Raw genomic sequence first — 22,709 nt, 5'->3', positions numbered from 1 at the left:
GAAACAGCGGTCGATGGAGAGCAAACTTAAAGCCGGAAGAATGTGAAAGTGAATGTTAGAGTAGGCAAGGCCGCAGGAAAGTCTCAATGAAATAGACCATGATCGTAGAAGGAAGGAAAAGCTGGAAGAAGCGGCAGGTCTGAATTGTGGATCATCCAGCAGAGACACATGGAGAACAAAAACAGGATCCAGACAAAGGTGCTGGGGCAGAAAGAAAAAGCACGAAATAAGAAGAATGAAATGAGAGTGAAAGAAAGAATGGGAGAGAGGGAGGTGAAAGGAAGAAAGAGAGAAAGAAAGATAGAAGGGAGAGACAAAATCAAGCGTGCAATACTCATCCCGCAAATGGGCGCTGCCCCCAATCGGCTACACTTCGCCCCACAGACCCTCATCCCATTCATACCGTCCTACAATACACTGTCAATGCTGTGCAGTGAAACAGAGAGTTTAAAGGTATAAAGACACTCACACCGTCCTACAATACACTGTCAATGCTGTGCAGAGAGACAGAGAGTTTAAAGGTATAGAGATACTCACCTTTTTTTTTCAAAAGTAGCACATCCCAGGAATAAGAGAGAGCGTGGGTTTGCTCTCCTGGTGTAGCTGAGGCTTGTCAGTCAAGAGTCCCCTCCTCCCAGTATTGGCTGTGGAGGAAGTACAGTGTAGATTTAATGAAATACCTTCAGCCTGACCGAGGTTATTCTGACTGGCCAGTAATTACTCGATCGATCTCTTTCTCCCTTTTAAACAACGGTACATCTTTAGCAGCCCTCCAATCCTCCGGCATCACACCTGGAACCAGGGAGGATTGGAAAACGATGGTCAGAGCCTCCGCTATTTCCTTCCTTGCTTCTATTAACAGCCTGGGATATATTTCGTCAGGGCCCGGGGATTCAGGTGGAGTGATTTGGAAACTTTCACTTTCCAGTTTTCAAAAGCTTGCACCGCTGGTCAAGATCACAAGTCTCGGTCAGAATTAGGACTACTTTCGGGTTTAAACTTCAAATCGTGAATTATACCCCGACCCCAACGAGACCAGAAACAAGAACGTGTTACAGACACATTCAATGAGAGGTCTGTCTGAATAATGAAAGTGTGTTTTTGAGCAGTCATCTTGATATCTTTTCCCGCCTGAAACCTGAACAAATCCAAACACCACAGTGTTATTTTGTCGCTTAATTCCACAAATTAGGTGAAAATAATAAGTTGCATAAGGCACTGCTGGGAGCTGAACCCAGGATCCCCTGTTTACTAGACAGATGTTTGAACCAGCTAAGCCACAGCGCCAATTGGTGACAACCTGTTCACACCTCCTCTCAATAACATCTATCAGCGACACGTTATTGTCTGTTCGGGGTTCAGACCGTTTGATTTTGTCGATTTCGCTTGTCCGTTCACCTGTGCATCCCGATACTTCCTGCATTTTTTCGCTGTGTTCATCTTTGTGTATCCATCAGTGCATTGATACACCGATGATTATGTGTGCTTGTGTTTGTTACATTAAATAAATTCGGGGATCAGACAATTCTCTCTCTGACAGTAAAGAACTATTGAGCCGAACTTTATTGCAAAGTATTATTTCTTGCGGTGCTGAAACTAAAAACCGGAAGAGGAACAATCAGGGAAAAGGAGAAAAACCTGTGAGGGAAAATGAGGACAACAATCAAGATTTTTACCAGTACATGAAGAGAAAGAAGGGTGACTAAGAGTAATGTGGGACCTTTAAAGACAGATGGAGGTGATATTGTAATTGAATATCAGGAAATAGCAGAATTGCTAAATATTTACTTCACAGAACAAAATGAAGCTAACATACCAGAGACACGAGGACAACTGTAAATAAATCATGGGGATTCAGTACAAGTAAAATCATGGAAATGGAGAAAATAATTAGATTAAAGATAGACAAATCTCCAGGACCTGATCGTTACCACCCGAGGGGACTAAGAGGAATAGGCGAGGAAATTGTACATGATTTCGTCATGATCGTTCAAAATATCTTGATTCAGGAATTGGTCCTTTGATTGAAACATTGTCAATGTCACTCCATTATTTAGGATGAGTAGCAGAGATGAAGTTGGAAATTATAGACCCATTAGTCTGACGTCCGTGGTGGGGACGTTACCAGTATTCGTTGTTAAGGAAGGAATGCCTGAGCACTTGGATAAATATGAAATAATCAGAGAGAACCAGCATGGATTTATAAAGGGTAAGTCAAGTCCAACAAAGCTAGTTGAACTTTTTGAAGATATATCTAACGTGGTAGATAATGGAGTGTCTATGGATGTTATATAATATTGAATTCCAGAAGGATTCGATGAGGTACCACAGAAGATACTGTTAACATAAATGGGAGCGCGTAGAATTTAAAGCAACCTATCGAAACGGGTTGGGAGTTGGTTAGAAGGTGGGAGGAAGAGACCCGGTGTATAAATGACGTAGACGACGGAATAGACTGCCGCATATTCTGGCGATTTGGAGGAGTGGACCGAGTGTAACGTATCAAAGTTTGCAGATGATACAAAGATGGGAGGGAAAGTAGAGAGTGAGGAGGACATAAAAAAACTACAAGGGGATATCGACAGGCTGGGTGAGTGGGCGGAGATTTGCAGATGCAATGCAATATTGGAAAATGTGAGGTTATGCACTTTGGCAGAAAAAATCAGAAAGCAAGTTATTATCTTAATGGTGAGAAACTGGAAAGTACTGCAGTACAAAGAGATCTGGGAGTCCTCGTGCAAGAAAGTCAAAAAGTTAGTATGCAGGTGCAGCAGGTGATCAAGAAGGCCAACGGAATGTTGGCTTTTATTGCTAGGGGGATTGAATATAAAAACAGGTACGTATTGCTGCAGTTATATAAGGTATTGGTGATACCGCACCTGGAATACTGCATACAGTTTTGGTGTCCATACTTAAGAAAAGACATACTTGCTCTCGAGGCGGTACAAATAAGGTTCACTCGGTTAATCCCGGGGATGAGGGGGTGGACATATGAGGAGAGGTTGAGTAGATTGGGACTCTACTCATTGGAGTTCAGAAGAATGAGAGGCGATCTTATTGAAACATATAAGATTGTGAAGGGGCTTGATCGGGTGGATGCGGTAAGGATGTTCCCAAAGATGGGTGAAATTAGAACTAGGTGGCATAATCTTAGAATAAGGGGCTGCTCTTTAAAAACTGAGAGGAGGAGAAACTTCTTCACTCAGAGGGTAGTAGGTCTGTGGAATTTGCTGCCCCAGGAAGCTGTGGAAGCTACATCATTAAATAAATTTAAAACAGAAATAGACAGTTTCCTCGAAGTAAAGGGAATTAGGGGTTACGTTGAGCGGGCAGGAAATTGGACATGAATTTAGATGTGAGGTTAGGATCAGATCAGCCATGATCTTATTGAATGGCGGAGCAGGCTGGAGGGGCTGATTGGCCTACTCCTGCTCCTATTTCTTATGTTCTTATGTTCTTATATCCACGTTTGTCGCTGACACCAAGTTAGGTGTCACAGTGAATATTGTAGATGGAAGCATAGGGAAACTGAAAGATTAAGTGAGTTGGCAAAATTGTGGCAGATGGAGTTACATAGAATTACAAAGAATGTACATCACGGAAACAGGCAATTCGGCCCAACTAGATTATGCCGGTGTTTATGCTGCAGACAAGCCTCCGCCAACCCCTCCTCATCTAACCGTATGTGCAGACCCTTATATTCCTTTCTCCTCCATGTGTTTATCTAGCTTCGCCGTCAACGAATCCATGCTATTCGCCTAAACTACTCCTTGTGGGAGCGAATTGCACATTCTAACCACTCTCTGGGTGAATGTGTTCCTCTTGAATGCCATATTGAATTAAATAGTGACTACCTTATAATCATGGCCCCAATGATTTGGAGTCCCCGCATTCACAAGTGCAAACACCTTATCTACGTCTAACCTATCAAACCCTTGCATAATCTTAAAGTCCGATATCAGGTCACCCCTCAGCCTTCTCTTTTCTATACAGAAGAGCCCCAGTCTGTTCAAACTTTCAAAATGGGCAAGTGTGAGCTCATCTACTTTGGACTGAAGTAAGATAGATCAGAGTATTTTCTAAATGGTGAGAATCTAGGAACTGTGGAGGAGCAGAGAGATTTAGGGGTCCAAGTACAGAAATCGCGAAAAGCCAGTGGAATGTTAGAAAAATGAATTTAAATGTCTCATGGCATGTTGGCCTTTATTTCATGGAAACCGGGATTCAAAGGGGGGAAGAATGTTACAGATAGAAATCCCTGCTGAGACCCCATTTAAAGTATTGCATTCAGTTCTGGGCACCACATCTCAGGAATGAAATATTGGACTTGCAGAGGGTGCAGCGCAGATTCACCAGAATGATATCGGGGCTAAAATGGTTAAATTATGAGGACAGGTTATGCGGAGGTCGGTCCTCATTTTTCTCTTATGAATCTGGCCCCATCCGTTTACTGTTGACGGGAGCGCGTCTGATACTAAGTCAGTCCGAATCGGATGCAAATCACATCACGGGCACAGCGGCTCTGGGACTGGCGACTGGTTTTACATTGAATCTTTTTTAAGGGATAGGCTGTACATTGTTTGTATCATAATAATAATAAGTTTGATACAATTAAGGTTTTTTTCGGTTATTTCCCATTTCCACCCTCACCAGTTTTATATAGTAACAGGTAACAATGTTTAAGGGATGTGATGTACAGTGTTGGTGGAATCAGTGTAATTTAACTTGATACATTGAAGAATCGCTTGTCTATCCCAGGCTCTTACCTCAGGTTTAGACCCTCACCTAGTTTAAAATCGGTCACTCACTGATATAAATAAACCAATAACAACCCCGAAACCTCAGCGGGTATATTTGTTCCGATAATTAGTGACGGTCGCAATTTCCATTGAAATTACAATCGGCAAATCCCAGAGGCTGTTTCGGGTTTGACAAACTGTGAAACAGATTGTTTTAAAAGCCGAAAAAAGGGAAAACCTGGTGGTAGATATAAAGTTTTATACATTATCTCTTTCTGTTTCAGATTTACAATTTCTCTTTGTGTGTTGCTGACAGGAGCGGCTATAATGGAGCCCAGTGACTGGGTAAGGAGCTGCACTGAGACATTGGCCTGTGTTACAGACTGGCTCGTTGGACCTGCTCATTTCGACTCATCTCATTGTCAGCAACGGGAAATTACTGAAATTGAGGCTGGTGAATAACTGCTCGAAATACCAATCCTCTCCACCACTGGGGACTGAATCTTCCGACAAACAGGGATTTTCAATCGTGCAAGTTTCATTCACCTATTCTGCTCTTCGTTTCCCTGATCTGATTGGTGCGCCTTTCCCTTCAATTCAGGACTGATCGGAAAAACTCGATTTTACAGTCGATTTTCGGGTCATGACGTATAGTGATATTTCAAATAATTGAAATCGACCTTTATCAATCCCAATATCGTCACCTACACGTTTGACAAACGCAAAGCGGCTTCAATCACGGTTTTGCTGACACAACTCGTTCAAAGATACTGTCGGTAATTGGTGGGTCTTTCAAGTCATGACACGAACGTAACGGTTCGCACTGCCGTTTTCCCCAAGACACTTCAGATTCATGTGGAATGATTTCGCTTTGGGGGTTAAAACCATTCCCTCTTCACAAATCCGCGTTTGACCCCGTGTCTTTTAATATTTTTATAAGCGATACCAAATCGGTTTGCCCCGTAGTGTACATTACTTTTTAAATATTACAGATAAGCGGAGCACTTGAGCTGTCACAGCTGTGACTTTGACTTTTCTCCCTCTCCTCTCGATCTCACCGGCAACTGTCACGAACCACAATCTTCTGTCACACTGCTCCATCAGAAAGTTCCGAGCCTCGGTTTTCAAATGTAATAACGCCCATCTCCTCAATCAACGACAGCCCAGGGAGAGTTTCCCAGTTTCGTCTCACACTTTCCCCAAATCCTCCTTAAAGTACCATCAAAAATTGTCCCTAAGTTAATAATAATATAATTAAAAGTTCTTATCTTCTGGGGTTTTGTTTCAGATTCCACAGCTTTTAAAGGCCACTGCGGATATTTATCGAAGTGCATCTTGATTGGAGGCTTCTTGGAGAAATCGGAGAAAGATCTCGAAGCTCTTGTAGCGCAAGCGGTCAGCGTGCAGCACTTTTATCAGCTTCAGAAATGCCCAGGTTGTGAGTTTCAGCCTCACCGAGAACAGTCGAACATTTTACTCCGAACATTTTGACCGGAGTTCAAGGTACAACTGGTATGTTCCGTCACGCATCTGCTTCTTAGTGTTCCCATGTGGGCACTTGGGTTCCTCTGGCCTACCGTCTTACAACAGTAGGTGCGAGTTTACTTGTTCACAGGGGGAGAGGGGGCGATTAGCGTCAGCTGATATGGCAAAGGCGCCGGTACGAAATCTTTAAATCTGAAGAACCAAACACACAATTCTTCTTTTCGTTCAGCGGATATTCATCGGGTGGAAGTTTCGTGTGGGGAAAATTTGGAAGGGAAATCTGCTGCCTGGTGTCACTGTGTAACGGATGAAATTATTCAGCTTACAGATGTTAATACATGAAAGGTCGAGAGGCCTTTTCCAACTCCCGTGTGGGGCAAGTTTAGCTTTTGAGCCACTGGATAAAGGGTTATTTTAATTGGTGCTAACGAATGAGAAGACATTTGGCACAAACAAGAAGAATTGTAAACTCACGAGTTCACTGTCCATGTTTCTTACCTCTTGTTCAACAGAAACAAGGATTCTCCTCAACACGTTACTGAGAATTTTATAAAAGGGATCTTCAACTCAGTTCGACGTTCACGAAGGTTAATTCAGAGTCCTACCATAAATTTGTACAATGGATCTTTTTCGTATATTGAGCCTGGGTCGCTCAGTCGGTAGACTCTGAGATTTCTATAAGCGGCTGGTGATTTGAGTGTGCAGAAATCAAATCCTTGTTCAGGCAATAAACTTTGAAACAGCTGGCAAGTATCTATGTTTGCGGGACAAATGATGCCTGCGATGTGTTGTCAAAGCTTCGGTGGTATATTGTTTCCCAGGGATCGGCAGTATTGCGCTGTCTGAGGCGGTATTTGCGGCCTTCCGCCAGCAACCTGTGATTGGAGGGAGCGGGGCCGGACAGGCGGCCTGAATGTCGTTGCTGTCGTGGTCTCACTCAATCCGGGAGCTGGGGAACATCGAACTTCGAAAAACGGATGTGTTTGTTGCCGCGGTTGCCATGCTGTTTAGAACTATAGTTATTAACCGAGGCAGCTCTTCAGGGTCCTTTAAAAATCTCTCACAAATCAACAAAAACCAGTCGCAATGAGTAGCTTTGAGAGGAGATTTCTGCACAGGCAGGGCAGGAAACTGAAGTGAGGGAGGTATATTTTCGGTATCTGTGTAATGTTTGAGTGTGTGCAGAACTGGACAGAGAAAGGAAAATATACCGGTTCTGTATTTTATTCATATTTCACTTCAGAGTGAAATCTTGCGTGTTTTCATATTTATTGATTTTTAGTGGATGACGTTTTGAAAATGTTTCCGCCCGGTTTCGAACCGGGGACCTTTCGCGTGTGAGGCGAACGTGATAACCACTACACTACGGAAACTCTGCTGTGCAAACGGTTATACGAAATGCTCGGAAGATAGTTGCCGTCTTCAAATGTTCTCAGTGCTGGGAGACGGGGCCGGGTCCCATTCAGGGGATTAAGTTTCACAAAATAGTTTGTTGTATTAATTTCGCAAAGCTCATTAAACTCAGTAAAAAGACGAATAGTTGTTCAAATCGCCATTCATCAACCAATAACTTTCTGTTTCAGACTGACGGAAATCCAGCATGTTTTTCATTCATTCATTCACCAGGCTGAATATGGAAAGTTCAGAGGGGAAGTGAAAAAGGAAATGACGGGCAAAGAGAGAGTGTGAGAATAAACTGGCGGCCAACATAAACTGGCATGTAAACATTAAACGGGCAGTAGGAGCCGTACTCTGATAAGGGACCATAAAGGAGAGCTATTCATGGAGGCAGAGAGGATGGCAGAGATATTATATGAATACATTATATACGTCTTTACCAAGGAAGAAGATGCTGCCAGAGTCTCGGTAAAGGTAAATACAGTTGAGATCCTGAATGGGCTAAACATTGATAAAGAAGAGGTACTCGGAAGGCTAGCTGTACTTAAAGTAGATAAGTCACCCGGTCCGGATGGGATGCATCGTAGGCTGCTGAGGGAAGGAAGGGTGGAAATAGCAGGAGGTACTGACCATATTCTTACAAACATCCACAGATACGGGGGTGGTGCTGGAGGACTGGAGAATTGCAAACGTTACATCCTTGTTCAAAAAAGATGTAAGGATAAAGCCAGCATCTGTATGCCAGTCAGTTTAACCTCAATGGTGGGGAAACTTTTAGAAACGATAATCCGGGACAGAATTAACAGACGCTTGGACGACTGTGGATTGATTAGGGAAAGCCGGCATGGGTTTGTTGAAGGCAAATCGTGTTTAACTAACATGATAGAGTTTTTTGTTGAGTTAACAGAGAGGGTAGATGAAGGCAACGCAGTTGATGTGGTGCATATGGACTTTCAAAAGGTGTTTGATAAAGTGCCGCACGGTAGGCTTATCAGTAAGATTGAGGTCCATGGGTCAAAGGGGGCAGTAGAAACATGGATGCAGAATTGTCTAAGGGACAGGAAGCAGAGAGTAGTGGTGATTGGTTGTTTTTTGGACTGGAGGGAGGTGTACAATGGTGTTCCCCAGGTGTCAATGCTGGGATCACTGCTTTTCTTGATTTATATTAATGACTTGGACTTGCTTGTACAGGGCACAATTTCAAAATTTGCAGATGACACAAAACTTGGAAGGGTAATGAACAGTGTGAAGGATGGTGACAGACTTCAAGAGGTTATATATTGGCCTGTGGCATGGGCGGACACGTGGCAGATAAAATTTAACACAAAAAATGCGACATGATACATTTCGGTAGGAAGAACCAGGAGAGGCATTATAAACTAAAGGGCACAACTCCAAAATGTGTACAGGCCCAGAGAGATCTGGTGGCTTATGTGCACAAATCGTTGAAGGCTTCAGAGCAGGTTGAGAATGCGGTTGAAAATGTATACGGGATCCTGGACTTCATAAATAGAGGCATCGAGAAAAAAAGTATGGATGCCATGATGAAGCTTTATAAAACACTGGTTCGGCCACAACTGGTCTATTGTGTCTGGTTCTGTGCACCGCAGTTCAGGAAAGATGTGACGGCCTTACAGAGGGTGCAGGAGAGATTTACTAGAATGATTGCAGGGATGAGGGACTTTAGTTACGTTAGACAGACTGGAGAAGCTGGGGTTGTTCTCGTTGGAACAGAGAAGGTTGCGGGGAGATTTGATAGAGGAATTCAAAATCATGATAGGTCTAGACAGAATAGATAGAGAGAAACTGTTCCCAATGGTAGAAGGGTCGAGAACCAGAGGACATAGATTTCAGGTGATTGACAAAAGAACCAAAGGTGACATGAGGAAAAACGTTTTTAAACAGCGAATGGTTAGGATCTGGAATGCACTGCCCGAGGGGGTGGTGAAGGCAGATTCAAAGGCAACTGGATAAGTGCTTGAAAGGAAAAAAAATGCAGGGCTACAGGTAAAGGGCGGGAGAGTGGGACTAGCTGGATTACAATTGCATGGAGCCGAATGGCCTCCTTCCGTGCTGTAAACATTCTACGATTCTATGAGATTTGAGCGTCGCTGGCAAGGCCAGCATTTATTGGCCATCCATAATTGTGCTTGAGAAGGTGGTGGTGAGCCACCTCCTTGAACCGCTGAAGTCCGTGTGGTGAAGGTTCACCCACAGTACTGTTAGGTGGGGAGTTCCAGGATTTTGACCCAGCGACGATGAAGGTACGGCGATATATTTCCAAGACGCAATGGTTTGTGACTTGGAGGGAACATGCAGGTGGTGTTGTTCCCATGTGCCATATGCCCTAGACTTTCTGGGTGATACAGGTCGCGGGTTTGGGTGGTGCTGTCGAAGAAGCCTTGGCGAATTGCTGCAGTACATCCTGTGGATGGTACACACAGCAGCCACGATACGCTGGTGGTGGAGGGGGTGAATGTTTAGGGTGGTGGATGGGGTGCTAATCAAGCGGGCTGCTTTGTCCTGGATGGTGTCGAGCTTCTTGATTCAAGCTGGAGCTGCACACATCCAGGCAAGCGAAGGGTATTCCATCACACTCCTGACTTGTACATTGTCGAGAGTAGAAAGATTTTGGGGAGTCAGGAGATGAGTCACTCCCCGCACAATACCCAACCTCTGACCTGCTCTTGTAGCCACAGTATTTATGTAGCTGGTCCAGTTAAGTTTCTGATCAATGGTGACCCCCAGGCTGTGGATGGTGGGGAATTCGGCGATGGTAATGCCGTTGAATGTCAAGGGGAGTTGGTTGGACTCTCCCTTGTTAGAGTTGGTCATTGCCTGGCACTTGAATGTTAATTGCCACTCATCAGCCTTAAGCTGAATGCTGTCCAGGTTTTGCTGCACGCGGGCACGTACTGCTTCATTATTTGAGGGATTGCGAATGGAACTGTACACTGTGCAATCATCAGCGAACATCCCCATTTCTGACCTTATGATGGAGGGAAGGCTATTGATAAAGCAGCTAAAGATGGTTGGGCGGAGGACACTGACCTGAGGAACTCCTGCAGTGATGTCCTGGGGCGGAGATGATTGGCCTCCAACAACCACTACCATCTTCCTTGGTGCCAGGTAAGATTCCAGCTTTGACCGATGTGTCCTTGAAGACACATCGGTCAAAGGCTGCCTTGATGTCAAGGGCAGTTACTCTCACCTCACCTCCGGAATTTAGCTCTTTTGTCCAGGTTTGGACCAAGGCTTTAATGAGGTATGGAGCCGAGTGGTCCTGCCGAAACCCAAACTGAGCATCGGTGAGCAAGTTATTGGTGAGTAAGTGCCGCTTGATAGCACTGTCGACGACACCTTCCATCACTTTGCTGATGATTGAGTGTAGACTGATGGGGTGTTAATTTGCCGGATTGGCTTTTTCCAGCCTTTTGTGAACAGGACATCCCTGAACAATGTTCCACTTTGTTGGCTGTCCACCTTGGTTACCAAGTGACAGTCTGAACTTTAATGTGTTTGTTGTGTTTTCCCTGTGTTGAGTTGTCACCCGTTCTCATTTAAAGGCGGTATTTTAGGACTTGGTTAAAAATGTTCCGTGCTTGTGATGCAAGGTATCTGGTGCAGACTGTGTTCAATTCCCCACCTTAGTAATACAGAAGGGCAACGTCTGCTCCACTCTATCATACAACCACAACTAGTGCCGCCTCAGTTAAAGTACATCAACGAGTGCCCCCCACTCTTATACAACCTCAAGTGAGTATATACAAACAGTGTGTGTTTGTTTGACTGTGATGTTTATGCAACAGCAGCCGACAATCTTTCCGTTGCTCTGGAAAGTTTGTTAGAGACGAAAATCGAATCCCACCCTGACAGTCCTGAAGCATCAATGTCCGGACTCAGTGCACTCGGCCATCCTCTATGTCAGTGTTGTCCAAGAGAAATTGCTGACTAGCCGCAGGTGTGGCTATGGTGGCATTGTTTAAGTCACATGAACGAATTTTAGCAGAAAACATCTTGCACACGCACAATATACAGTGAGATGCACTTCACCTGTGTATATTTAACAACAAACATCGACCACCATTCAGTAACCTAGGAAGTAAAGCACTCACAACCATCAAAAACATTCGCACACTCTGCTTTTCACCATTTTATCAACAACACACAAAATGATTTAAGTCCACATGCGAATATGAGTATTGAGATCACAGGCCTAAAGGCCGTGTCCATGACTCATTTTAATTTAATAATTGCAATTGCAATTAGCCACATCTGGATTCCCATTTAGCCAGATGAGGCTCGTGGCTAAGGTATTGGAACAACTGGTCAATGCCACAATGGATTGATTCCACGGGCCGTGTTCTGCTGACCCCAAGCACGACACATTCTTACAACCAATAAAAACAAACCTGCCGGGGACGGATGTCGGGTTGGTTTTCTGGAAGCAGCAAATCAACTGGGCAGAAAAATCACCTCCAGCCTAAGGAACAAGATAGAATTTCGTACAAGCAAAGGACTGAATGTGAAGATTGAGGATTCAAAACCACACCACCAGGGAAACTGCGATCTGAATACAGCGACCTCAACCGCTGGCTCATCCTGACTCCAGAATCTCGAGTTTACTGACCCCGATTTTCTCAGTGAGGCCCAATGGCAGTTTCACTCTCTCTGGTTCACGCTTTATCCTGCTGGAAGGCCGTCTGATCAATATATAAACTCGCCGGTGTTTACTCTGCCTGTGCTCGGTGTATGGGGACGTTTGGTCGGGCCGTGGTATCCAGTTTCCCAGGGAGGGGCAATAATGCTCGGTCTGAGACTGCATTCGCTGCTTTCCATCGGCAGCGGGTGATTGGAGAGAGCAGGGCCGGACAGGCGGCCTGAATGGTGCTGCTCTCACGGCCTCACTCACTGCGGGAGCTGGGGAACAGCAAAAAACTGATGGGATCGTTGCTGCTTCTGAGATGCGGCTTAGAACTGCTGTTGTTAACGGAGGCAGCGCTGCAGGATCCTTTAATGATCCCTCATAAATCAACTGAAACCTGTCGAAATGTGAATACCATTTTACTTTTCCAAAGTAAGGGGAGTGATATTCATTGCGGAAAAATGGGAAACAGTTTGAATCTCGCTCACTGCAGAAATATCCACGTTACAGCGAGACAGCCCTCCGGCAAACAGTGAGTCTTCTCTTCGGACCTGGTCTGTCAAGAAGAATTCTGATTTCCTTTAAGCCAATCTCAGGTTTTTTTATTTATTGTTCGTGTGCCTGCTCTCCGACCGCAGGCTAAATGTTGGAATATCAGCCGTGCTCAGCTGGTAGCAGCACTTTAGAAATCCAGCAATGCGAGACAATGAATGTTAAGGTAACAGTTACCCCCTTCTCTCTGTGAGTGGAATTGAACCACCGACCATTATTAATTAACAGTGACCAATTGCGCTATAGAAACACGATGCCTTGCGCACTGAACCATTAATTCACCGAGCGAAAGCTTCAGCTTGCAGCGATGAATATAACAGCGGTCTTACCATCAGTTTACTTTTGCAAAATAAAGGGTGTGCAGTTTGCACGAGTGAAAATCTGTACTGTCTTATTTCTGAACTTCAAACTCCCCTTGCCCCGAAATGCCTGTATGTTGGAAGACTCGTTCACGCAGTGATAGACAGCATTGATTTTTCGAGCTGTGATTCACCATCCTCTATTTCAGTAACGTTCTGGTTTGCTGAAAATGAGATGAGGTGAAATGAGCAGGTCCAACGAACCGGTCTGTGACACTACACGGTGTCGACAAAGTTATCTCTTGCACTTGCAGTGAAACGGACGGCAGTTTTCTCTTTTAAACCAGTGGTTATGATATTAAGAAAAAAATGTGCCCGAGAAAGGCTGGATTTCAGGGGGTGACTCTGGGCCAGAGTAAAGTTCAGTTAAAATTTGTGATTGCCGAGTGGCTGGACGGTGGATTTGGAACTCCTGTGAGACTGCACTGCGCGCTGTCCAGATCTGCTTGGATCGATATTCCCTTCAACTCATCACTTACAGGGACAGTTCGACTCTAAGTTTCTTTTCCCCGGCGCTTGGTGATATTTCAAAAATTGGATAAGACCCGTGCTTAGCCCAACCTCGTCACTTACACGCTGACAGATACAAAGTGGCCATTCTCTGCTTCAGTGAGATGAAAGCGGAGAGCAGTTTCACGATCGAATGCAATGGCGAACAAAACTCATTCTAAGCAAGTGCAGGTCACTGAGGTGCCTTTAAAGTTCTGATTGTTTGTACTGAACTTCTTCCCAAAGCGTTTGAGATTCACGTGGGGCGATTTGGGGACTTCTTTTCATTTTATGCAAAAGTTTCAACTGCAGTTCAAGGTCAAAAGCCCTGGGACCAGTTGTTCACGATTTATCGTTGCTGGGACCACTGTTGTTCACAATTTATCGTTGCTGGGACCACTGTTGTTCACAATTTCTCGGTGCTGGGACCACTGTTGTTCACAGTTTATCGGTGCTGGGGCCGTTTTTGTTCACAATTTATTGGTGCTGGGACTACTGTTGTTCAAAATTTACATTAATGATTTGGACACGGAAATCGGAAGTACAATTTCAAAATTTGCGGACGACATCTAATTGGGAGCTGTGGTTAATACAAACGCAAAATGCGAAAAATAGAGGAAGACATTAGTAAACTTACAGAATGGGCGTGTAAATGGCAGATTAATTTCAATATAGATAAGTGTGAGGGGTTGCATTTTGGTAGGAAGAATAAGTAGGCCACATACTGCTGGATAATAAGAGTCTAAATGGAGGAGAGGAGCAAAGGGTACAGATCGACAAATCATTAAATGTCACGACTCAGGTTAATAAGGCTATGAGAAAGCAAACTAAGCAATGGGGTTCATTTCTAGAGGGATAGAACTGAAGAGCAGAGAAGTTATATTAAACTAGTAGAGAACCTTGGTTAGACAACATTTGGAGTACTGGGCACAGTACTGGTCTCCATATTGTAAGGAGGATATAGGGACATTGGGGAAGGTGCAATAAGATTCACAAGGATGATACCAGAACTGAGAGGATTTACTTATCAGGAAATACTGAACAGGCTAAGGCTCTTTTCTCCAGAAAAGAGAAGGCCGAGGCTTGAACAGATGGAAGTTACGAAGATAATGAAAGGGTTTGATCGGGTAGACGGAGAGAAAATCTTTCCACTTGCCTTGTGGGTGTGTCCAAAACTAGTGGTCATAAGTATAAGATAGTCACTAATAAATCCAATGGGGAATTCAGGATAAACTTCTTTACCCAGGGTGTGGTCGAAATGTAGAGCACGCTGGCACAAAGAATAGTTGAGGCAAATAGCATGGATACATTTAAAGGGAAACTAGTTAAGCACACGAAGGAGAAAGGATTGGAAGGATATGCTGATCGGGTTAGATGTGGAAGGGTGAGAGGAGGCTCGTGTGGTGCATCAACGCCAGCATTGACAAGTTAGGCCGAATGGCCTGTTTCGGTGCTGTAGACTCTATGTAAAAGTCGAGGGCAGAAAGAGACACCTTCCTGAAACTGGAGAACTCGGGAGACAGACTTTAAAGCAAGGTTCCGTATAATTAAAATGAGCAAATAAAACATTCATTCTGGAACATCCAGAATCCGATCAACTCTAAAAGCAACTGTTAGCCCCGCGTGATTTGAACACGCAGCTTTCCTGTGACACAATAAGTAATGTGGATGGAAGCAGGAAGTTGAAAAGTGACGTTGATAGATTAAGAGAGTGGGCAAAACTGCGGCAAATAGAGTTCAATGTGGGAAAGTGCGAGGTCATCCACTTTGGTCCTAAGAAAGATAAATCAGAGTATTTTCTAAATGGCGAGAAGCTGGGAATTGTGGAGGAGTAGACAAATGTAAGGGTCCATGTACATAAACCACTGCCAACGGGTGTACAGGTACAAAACATAATTCAAATCAATAACGGAGTATTAGAATGGGTCGTTAGCTCATTTGGTTAGTCCTAATCGCGGGTTTGATCCCCGTACGGGCCATCAGAAGCTCACTGGATTTGTTTCCGTTTTTTGCAACTCTTGAAATCCTACATTTATAAGCAAATCCACACTCAGAGTCAAGGGAATTTTCTGGTTAACATCGATTGCATCTTTGCCCCTGGGGCGGAAAAAACAGATATTTCTTTTTATTTGTCTCCCTCTGGTTTGCAGATAACCGTTTAACTCGCGGCATGTTCCCATTAATGGTCAGAAGCAGTAACAGACAGACAGAGCGGGTCTGACCGCCCCGAGATCTGGAAAAGGCAACAGTTTAGTACAATTGCATTAAATCAAATGGTCACCTGGAAACGGGGGAGACAAAACCAAGAGAAAAAGGCAGAAGGGAATGAGAAATAAAAGCTAAAGGAATATGATCGAACTTTTTGCCAAACTCGATTCCTTTCTATTCCATCCCCAATCCTCACGTGGCGGATTTAAAATTTCACTGTAACTAAACGCAAGAATCGACCCAAATCTGATTCTGGGGAAAGAGGTGGGCCAAGTGGAGCAAATGTCAATGGGGGAACATTCAGGGAACAGCGATCAGAGTATCATAAGGTTTAGAATCCATCAGGTTTATGGAAAAGAACAAGGAGCAATCTGGAGTTAAATTAGTTAATTGAGGAGGACCAATGTCAGTGGGTTGAGAACGCATCTGGCCAGGGTAAATTGGAATCAAAGATTGACATGGAAAACTGTAATTGAACAATGGGCGGCCTTTAAAGAAGTGACGGTTCAGGTACAGTCTAGGTACATTCCCACGAGGGGGAAAAGTAGGGCAAATAAAGCCAGAACTCCCTGGATGATGAAAGAGATAGAGCGTAAGGTGAAACAGAAAAAAGAGGCGTAGGACAGATGTCACTTGATAATACAAGTGAGAACCGGGCTGAATGTAGAGAGTTCAGAGGGGAAGTAAAAAGGGAAAAAGGGGCATGGAGAGAGTATGAGTATAGACTGGTGGCTAACATAAAAGGGAATCCAAAAGTCTTCTTTTGGCACATGAACAGTAAACGGGTAGGAAGAGGAGGGGTGGGACTGATTAGGGACCAAAACGGAGAGCTACGCATGGATGCAAAGGGCATGGCTGTGGTACTCAATGAGTACGTTGCATTGGTCTTTACCAAGGAAGAAGATGCTGCAAAGTTACAGTAAAAGAAGTAGTTGAGATACGAGGCGGGCTATAAATTGTTAAAGAAGAGGTATTAGAAAGGCCAGCTGTACTTAAAGTAGATCAGTCACCTGGTCCGGATGGGATGTATCCAAGGTTGCTGTGGGAATGAAGGGTGGAAATTGTGGTGGTGCTGGCCATAATCTTCCAATCATCCTTAGATACGGGGGTGGTGCCAGAGGACTGGAGAATTGCTAATATTACATCCTTGTTGAAAAAGGCGTGTATGGAAAAACCCAGGAACTACAGGCCAGTCACTTTAACCTCGGTGAAGGGGAAACTTTTAGAAACGATAATCCGAGACAAAGTTAATCGTCACTTGGATAAGTGTGGATTAATTAAGGAAAGCAGCACGGATTTGTTGAAGGCAAATCGTGTTTAACTAACTTGATTGAGTTTTTTGTTGAAGTAAGAGAGAGAGTCTATGAGGGCGATGTGGTTGACATGATATGTATGGACTACCAATAGGCGTTTGATAAATTGTTGTATAATAGGCTTGTCATCAAAGTTGAAGCCCATGGAATAAAAGGGGCTGTGACCGTATGAAATTGGCTAAGTGACAGTAAACAGAGAGCAGTGGTGAACGGTTGTTTATCAGACTGGAGGGAGGTCGACAGGCTTGTTCCCCACGGGTCGGTACTCGGACGACTGCTTTTCTTGATATATATTAATGACTTGGACTTTGGTGTACAGGGCACAAATTCAAAATTAGCATATGACACAAAGCTTGGAAGTGTAGTGAACAGCGAGGGGGACAGTGATAGAACAAAGACAGGCTGGTGGAATGGGCGGACACATGGCAGATCAAATTTAATGCAGAGAAGTGCGAAGCGATACATTTTGTGAGGAAGAACGAGGAGAGGCGGAATAAACTAAAGAGCACAATTCGAAAGGAGTTGCAAGAACCGAGAAATCTGAACAAATATTTAAAGGTGGCAGGGCAAATTGAGAAAGCGGTTAAAAATGCACACGGGATCGTGGGCTTTACAAATAGAGGCATAGAGTGTAAAAACAAGGAAGTTACAATGAGCCTTTATAAAACACTGCTTCGGCCACAACTGCAGTATTGTGTCCAGTTCTGGGCACCGCACTTTAGGAAGGCTGTGAAGGCCTTAGAGAGGGTGCAGAAGAGATTAATAGAATTGTTCCAGGGATGAAGGACTTCAGTTCAGTGGATAGACTGGAGGAGCTGGGGTTGTTCTCCTTAGAGCAGAGAATGTTGAGAGGAGATTTGGTCGATGTATTTAAAATCATGAAGAGTCAAGACAGGGCAGATAGAGAGAAACTGCTCCCATGGTCGGAAGAGTCAAGAACCTGAGGACAAAGATTTATGGTGATTGCAAAAGAATCAAAGTCGACATGAGGCAAAACGATTTTACACAGCGAGTAGTTAAGATCTGGAATTCACTGCCTGAGTGAGTGCTGGAGGCAAATTCAATCGTGGCTTTCAAAATGGAACTGGATAAGTACTTGAAGGGAAAATGCGCTGGGCTACGGGTAAACTGCGGGGAGAGTGTGACGAGCTGGAATGCTCTTGCAGAGGGCAAGCACGGACCCGACGCGCCAAATGGTCTCCTTCCGTGCTAAAACCATTCTATGATTCTAGGATTCAAAGAAGCAGAAACTAAATAACTCAAACTGCCCAAACACGAGATCTTTAGACCTTTAATCTAACCCCCTCCCAACTGAGCTATTTCCGCCCCACTGTTAATTGAACGTTGTGTCCTTATGTTGGAAGAACGTATAACCCCGGGAGGAATTGCCCCTCCCGGTCATTCCGCACTTCATATATAAACATCGTACTCATATCTACACACCCACAGTTCATATATAAACATCGTACTCATATCTACACACCCACAGTTCATATATAAACATCGCACTCTAATCGTCACACCCACAGTTCATATATAAACATCGCACTCATATCTACACTCCCACAGTTTATAAAGGAACAGCGCACTGCAACACCACACCCACTTTATATGTACCCAAAGTCCTGTTGATAGTTCTCATCAAATTCTGAACATTGAAAGTTTAACTGCTTTCCAGATACTGTCCGTCCTGCTTTGTATTTTCAGCATCGGATTTCCCGCAGACCGGCAACGGGAGCGGAATAGCGGTCCTGTCGGTGAATGCTGCTTTTAACGAACGTCTCGGCGTCCAGGAGCGAGCGGGGATTGGAAAGCTCTTGTGTCACACGAAGTGTCTGAACGGCCCGGATACACCTGAAGATCATCAGCGCGGTGTCTCCAACTCGTGCTGCAATGTTCGTGTGTCTGACATCAAACTAAAAGACGGCTTGTTGGAAAACGTTGTGGTTACAGTTTCTTTTTGTAATTGAACCTAAATCTTTCAAGATGGAATGTTTTCTTTCCTGCTTCACCATAAACAATATCTTATTACGAAATTTGATTCTTCGTTCCCCAGTGTCAGCGATAAAATTGCACGAATCCGAGCCAGGTAGAAATCGAACCTACAATCTTCTGATCCGTAGTTAGACGCGTTATCCATTGCGCTACTGGCCCATGTGATGGCAGTGACTGTATTTTATTTAATTTTTCATTAAATCTACCGACAGGTTGACACAGAGATGAACACAGCGAAACAGACAAGAGAAACAGAAATGAACCAAACGGCCTCAATCTCCAACAGACAGTGGCGAGTATCTGACAGGTATCAGTGAGAGGAGATGGTGATTTTGCAGCTTGATTTGGCTCCGTGGCTTCGCTGCTCAAAGTGCCTGTTTCGTCGGGTCCTTTATTGACTTAAGCCTCCGATGTGATATTTACCCAATTTGTGAGTTCAGCAACGAAATAACATTTAAAAAAATAATATTTGTATTCGTTTCGGAGTCAACAAGGAAAGGATTCCAGAACTGCAGTGCGGAAGTGCTCCTTCATTGTACAGACGGACCTCTCATACAATGTCTCCGAAACACGTTTCGAGGATACTGTTCCAGAGGGCTGATTTTAGAAAGTACTTTAGTTACAACCAGCAACCCATCTCCATTAAAAGTTGCGAAGCGATACTCGTTTCAGAGCAGTTTACGCTGTTCAGCTTTTGTAAAATTAGTAGAAACTCATTTTGAACACATCTTAGTATTAATGAGAATATCAGGCACATGACAATTGGGATGGAACCGTCTCTTGTAATAAGTTCAAAGTGTAATCGATCACAAAGTGAAAAAGCCAATCCAATCTATCAGTCTCTCTCTGTCACTTTCTCGGTGAGTGAACGTAAACCAGCAGAAGAAGCTAAAACAAAGAACCGAACAGTTTTGTTTGTTTCCTTTTCCTTCGGGCGAGTACAGTTGAAGAGAATGATTTATGTTTCCTGCTGGACAAATAACTGGAATGAGCATTGGATCCGGTTCCCATGGTTACCCAGTGAATCATCCACGTTTCGATCTCCCATTTACACTGATACCTTCCTTCCTTACTAATTATAGGAAACTTTTGGGAAGGTTCAATCACACCTCAGAAGTCCAGAAGCGCAAAGGAACGTAGACGTCTCATGGTGACGTCACCGACAGGCGAGGGAGGTTTGCAGGTTTACCTGGAGCTGTAAATGTATAAACTCCTTCCAATGTACAAACTCGCCTCACCAACAGTAATTGAATTCGAACTGATCTGAGACTTTGATCATTTATGGTGATTATACTTTGTAGAGTTAAAGCAGCAGTAAAATCCGTTGTGTGTTATACACATAGCCGTTCAGTCAATATAAAACATTGTCATCCGACTTACCATGTGCAATGCCACATGGGGTGCCTCCAGCGGTTGTTCTCCCGGTCACACATCCGGCATCACCTCTCGGTCTCACACTTCAGAGTCACTCCTGAATATAAACACATTTCTGCTTCAGACTTTTACCTGAAGGTCAACAAATCACAAGTCAAGATGGAGGGAACAAACAAATCACATATTTAAGATCGTTAGCGGATAGAAATTCACCATAAATGACTGAAAAAAATGAAGCAAACGGATCAAGATGAACAATTATCAAAAGGTAACAATTAACGAAAGGAGAAGTGGAACCGATCAAATCGCTCCAAATAGTTTTTGAAAAATCCTTTTGGTTTTCATCTTAGGTTCTCTGTTAAGTTGGGGACGGACATCTAGAAATATTTTTCGCACCATCATAAAGACAATTAGAATACAAATTTCACAAAGTCGGACTTAATCTTACTTATACGACAGCGTGTTATGTGTTTGTAAAACCTGAAATTGTTTTACTATTCTTTAAGTTTAGAGGGATACTCTGAATATATGTTCTACATTGAAACGTAAGTGGATTAATAAAATAAAATGAGGAAATTTGTTTAAGAACATGAAGAGCTGCTTTCCCATGTTGGATATCGAGATATATTTATTTACACAACTGTCATTTGTGGAATGATGGAATTTATTTATAACTATATCTGTACAGGTAAGGAAATCCCCACTGGATAATTTCCAGGAACCAGCCAAATAATAAATTAGTTTGTCAATTCCAAAGCACCCGTTGGGATTTGCTGATTGAAAATTTGAATGAAAATCGAGACCATCACAAAGCATTGGAACAAATATACCCGCTGAGGTTTCGGGGTTGTAACTGATTTATTTATATCACTGAGTAACCTATTTTAAACAGGGTGAAGCTACAAATCTAATGATCAGAGTCTGGGTTAGAGAAAGAATAGATGAAAGTATCAAATTTAATTACACTGATTCCACAAACGCTGCACACCACATCACTTAAACATTGTTAACTGTTTCTACATAAAACTGGAGAGGGTGTAAATCGAAAGTAACAGAAAAAAAGCTCATTAATGTCTCAAACTTAATTTTGATATTGTTGCACAAACACTGAACATCCCATCACTAAAACACTGTCCTGATCCAAAATCTATCAGCAGGACCCTGAGCCACAGTGAAAATGCTGTGATTTCACCCTGGTTCAAAACACGCATCCTTCTCATGTGGAGGCAGACGCGACTGTTCTTGCACCAGGACCACAACAAGCGGCTGGAGCCGGATCCATTGGAGGGTGATCGGTGCAGACTGCCGCCGCGGCTCTGGGAATGTGAGAGGCGGAAGCAGGAGCAGCATGACCGCCTCAACCACAGCACAGGATCCCCGCACTCCCACCTAATGCATAACTGACTCTGTGGCGCAATGGATAGCGTGTTGGACTTCTACTTAATAATTGGAGGAGATATTCAAAGGTTGTGGGTTCGAGTCCCACCAGAGTTGAATTTTAGTTTCGGGAGCTGGGAAGGGAAATTTTGCAGCAAAACCGCAACAGGATCATTAATGTCCGTCAAGGATGGGAAACTGCCCCCGACACTTCATCTCACACAAGTGGCTCCAGTCACACCCGAATTTATGATTCTAAATCCACTCTGAGCTGGATTGGTGAAACACTCTCAAGGAGGAGACTCATCCTCTGCTCAGACCGAAAGTCAATCTGCTGGACTTCTGGCTCTATCAGACTGCATGTTCCTTCAGACAGGTTTCTAACTGGACACATGCATCCTGCTGCCGTGCGAGCATTGGTGCTTGAGGAGTAGAATTCTTGTTTGCTGTAATTCTATTCTTGTAAAACTCCTCCTGCAGTGCAGGATGGAAAGTATCCTGGCTGAGCGGTCAAAGGTGCTGGTTTGAAGCTCCAGTTTGATCCCAAGATTAAGAGATGGATCAAAATCATAGTTTGAGTCTCCAAAACCGCAGCCTCCCTCCTGTAAACAACTTACTTGACTTCGTCCTCACCAATCCACCTGTCGCAAATGCATCTGTCCATGACAGTATTGGTAGGAGTGACCACCGCACAGTCCTTGTGGAGACAAAGTCCCGTCTTCGAACTGAGGAGACCATCCAACATGTTGTGTGGCACTACCACCGTGCTAAAATG

General features: G+C 43.9%; 3 non-coding genes across 3 annotated transcripts; 1 reads left to right on the top strand and 2 right to left on the bottom strand.

Moving 5' to 3' along the window:
• Positions 1-7,524: 7,524 nt before the first annotated feature.
• trnav-cac (transfer RNA valine (anticodon CAC)) lies at positions 7,525-7,597 on the bottom strand. The gene has a single exon. It is a non-coding gene; the product is annotated as a tRNA-Val (tRNA).
• Positions 7,598-19,269: 11,672 nt separating this feature from the next.
• Positions 19,270-19,342, bottom strand: trnar-acg (transfer RNA arginine (anticodon ACG)). Its single transcript has one exon. It is a non-coding gene; the product is annotated as a tRNA-Arg (tRNA).
• A 2,617-nt stretch (positions 19,343-21,959) lies between these two features.
• On the top strand, positions 21,960-22,051 carry trnar-ucu (transfer RNA arginine (anticodon UCU)). The gene is given in 2 exon segments: positions 21,960-21,996; positions 22,016-22,051. It is a non-coding gene; the product is annotated as a tRNA-Arg (tRNA).
• The last annotated feature ends 658 nt before the right edge of the window (positions 22,052-22,709 follow it).

Source organism: Heptranchias perlo, unplaced genomic scaffold (assembly GCF_035084215.1).
Source record: "Heptranchias perlo isolate sHepPer1 unplaced genomic scaffold, sHepPer1.hap1 HAP1_SCAFFOLD_73, whole genome shotgun sequence".
In the NCBI taxonomy this organism is placed as follows: Eukaryota; Metazoa; Chordata; class Chondrichthyes; order Hexanchiformes; family Hexanchidae; genus Heptranchias; species Heptranchias perlo.
This window is presented reverse-complemented; position numbering and strand designations above follow the sequence as displayed.